Source organism: Phascolarctos cinereus, unplaced genomic scaffold, assembly GCF_003287225.1.
Source record: "Phascolarctos cinereus isolate Bilbo 61053 unplaced genomic scaffold, phaCin_HiC Scaffold_62;HRSCAF=593, whole genome shotgun sequence".
NCBI classification, from domain to species: Eukaryota; Metazoa; Chordata; class Mammalia; order Diprotodontia; family Phascolarctidae; genus Phascolarctos; species Phascolarctos cinereus.
The window spans coordinates 39,901-43,550 of NW_027555991.1; positions in this window are offsets into that span (position 1 = coordinate 39,901).

The window sequence follows — 3,650 nt, forward strand, 5'->3', positions numbered from 1 at the left end:
AAAGGGAGAAGAAAACATTACCCAAAAAATGAGTGATTTGTTTATTGGTATGTTTGAAAAAAAACAGATGAAATCAATCTTTTCATTTGCTTGAAAAAAAGGAACCCCTCAATTGCAGTATTGAGAATTATATGGAACATAAATATTTTGCCTTGAAGGTAAATGTAATATCATTAAACAATAGTAATGTGATAACTGTCTACTGTCCATAACATGTAGAGAGAAACAAAAAATATAGAAAAAAAGATAAATATTTGTAATTTGTAAAATGTAATGTATAATTAGCTAAGCACATAACATATTGCCACTTATTGTGGTGATATTTTTTCAGGGGCTAAATATAAAAAAAAAAGTCACAACTGCTATATTTATAGCAGCATATTAACCACTGTGGTAAGGAAAGAAAATCCATATATTCTGAATACATTTATGGAAACATTGGAAGTATGTGTGTGTGTTGGGTATAGAATAAGAATTGATGTTTTAGAAGAGACGCTGGAGTGTGGGGTAAGAAAATCCACAAGGAAAACAATGTACTTAAGTATCATAGTTGAATGATAATTGCTTCTGTAGCCAATTCTTACAATACCCTCTAGTAAAATAAGGGTGGCTAGGTGGTCCAATGGATAGTATTGGGCCTGGATTTAGGAAAATTATTTTTCTTGAGTTCAAATCTGTCCTCAGTCACTTGCTACCTATGTGATCCTGGTCAAGTAACTTAATCCAGTTTGCCTCAGTTTCATCATCTGGAAAATGAGCTGGAGAAAAAGATGCCAAACCATTCCAATATCTTTGCCAAGAAAACCCCAAATTGGTTCATGAAGAGTCAAAACTGACTGAAAAATAACTAAACAACAAATAACAACTATAGTGCAATACTCCTTATCCTTTTGTGTAGAAATCTTTTTATTTCAAGGAAAGCAATGCAATTCAATTTGAAAAGCATTAGGCTCCTAATATGTGTTTATCATTTTGCATCACAGAGCCTGGGAATACAATGATCAAAATGGGATAGTTTCTTTACTCCAAGAAGTTAACATTCTCTTTATTGCTATTACTAATCTAGCCTTTTAAATGAAATATCATGGAAATTTCTAAATTTCTTCTTTTTGTTTTTGTGGTTTAAAGTTTACCATGAAGTAGAACAGTTCTGTCTCCTATACTCTTCCTGGTCAAATCATCTTAGGTTTTGACCCTTCGCTTAGAACAGTGTCCTTTATTCCACATTATTTTTCTTACAAATTAGTTCCGTAATGGAAGAAGGAACAAAGAGAAGGATATCAGAGTTTGTTGCATGAACACAACATCAGAAAAGCAGAGTTAAAGGCACTAGCATAGCAGAGCAGTTTTGTCAGCCCGTTTGTGTAAACAAAGACTTAGATAGGTTCTGCACTGTAGGTTTATGATAAGGTATTTTCAAAGTAAACCAAACGTCATCCTACTACCAAGATTCCTCTCTCTAATTGTCTTACCTGATTATTTTGTTCCTCTGAAAAGTCACATAAGCAAGTATGTTCAGATGTTTTTCCCCTATTCGTTTACTGGACCACAACACCATTACTGTATAGCTATTCTGTGAGAAGCTTACTTTACAAAATTAGACAAGCAACTGCTCTGTAATTTATATTCTTAAGAGTTAGAGTAGAAATGTTGATCTCAGATGGAAATGGATGCAATGCAACTGAAATCTAAAGATTTCTGCAGGAAGCATATTGGCTTAGAAAACTACACATTAACATTATCTATGCTCCATTGTATTTTTCCTCTTTTGTTAAATATTTTCTATTTGAATTCTAATCTGGGAACCACATTTGGGAGTGTTGTTGAGAATCTCATGTTTGACTTCTATGGGATGGGACAATGAGATGCTAAATGACTTGCCCATGGTAATAGCCATTAGTGTCAGGGAAAGGACTTGAAATCAAGGCCAGTGCTCTATTGCCTTTATCTCTTCCAGTATCAAATATAAAATACTTTATTTGGTTTTGCAAGTCCTTCATAACTTGTCTCTGTATCTTTCTAAGCTTCTTATGCTTTATTCCACTTCATGTTCTCTGCAATTCTGTGGTGCTAGTCTCCTTCCTATCCATTGCCCAAGGCATTTCCTGCTTCTATGTATGTTCAGCAACTGTTTTCTATGCATGGATTTTCACCCCTCCTCTCATGGGTTTCTTGGATTTGTTCAAGTCTTAAATAAAAATCCATATTCTATAAGAAGTCTTATCCCATCTCCTCCTTACCTTTAATACAAACTTCACTTTAAGATTATCCTCTTTTATCACCTAAACATCTTGCTTATGCATAGTTGTTTTCATATTTTCCCCAAATGGATTATAAGCTCCTTAAAGGAAGGCACAATTTTTTTTTTCTAGCAGATAACACAATGCCTGGAACATTGTAGGCACTTAATAAAATTCTTATTGACTTGTCTCTATTCAGTATGTCATGTTGCTTTTTCTTAGTATTTAGAACTGCAGAAATTTTATTATCCTTGTTCCCATTAGAAAGGGAAAACTAAGACAATTTCTTCTTCAAAAAGCTAGTTTCCCTTTTCTCAATATCAAATCTCAAATTTATTCAGTTAAACAAAGATCACCATTAATGGACATGTAAAATATTTTCAGTGTCAAGCAATTTTTATGAAGGAGATAAACATACAAATTTATCCCCATGTATGCAGTCCAGTGAGGAAAGGATCTTACTTCAAATAAAAAGGGAACGATAGTCCAACTTGGGGGAGGAGATACACACAAAAGGAATTAAATGCAGTGACACTTCTGCCACAACAACCCTTCCAATTTGCACTCAACCCTTCTCTATAATGTCTATGCTCCTGTCTTCTCTCCTCTTACTGTCCAGTTGTCATGTTCATCTGCTTACTTTTTGCTCCTGATATTCTCTGTTCCCTGTCTGATGGCCCAAGATTTGGCTTTCCATGAGTACACTGGAACCCCCCAGACATACTCCTGTGTCCAACAAGTCTTTATCATCTTTGGAAAATCCTCCAAAGTCTCATTGTTTCTGGGTAGATTTCCTAAAAGATTTGTAATCCCTAGAACTGGCCAACCCAAGGAAAACATACGGAGGATTCCTCTCAGATTATATACCTCTCTATATAAAACCTTATATGTGTGTATACACATATATACATATGCACATAACATATATAGCATACTTATAACACATCGTACGTTGATTCATATAGCAGTTTTTATCCTATGTAGCATTTTTATAACTAACTTTTGATGACTTTTTAATTTTCATTTTCTGAGATAGAAAAGAGTAGAAAAAAGGGACTAATCCTTTTTAAAGAACAAGAGAATATGGACCTTTTTTTACTCAGTTAATTAAGAAATATTTCATCTCCAAACAGTATTTCAGGTGACCTTTGAAAGAAAGAAGGCCTGTAGCTTCATGAAGGTAGAACTAGAGGTTTTTAAGACATAGCATTGGACAGGTAATGAGATGCCAAGTCAGGATTTAAAGAAATAAAATAGTCTATGAAACCAAGTTTAACTTCATAGGAAGAAAATAAAGTAGATTGGGTAAGATTAAAGAAATGTGAAGGAAAAAAATATACTAAAATGTTTACTGATTTACTGTTTGCAGAATATTTTTTTATTTGTAATTTCCTTATGGTTATACTTGTC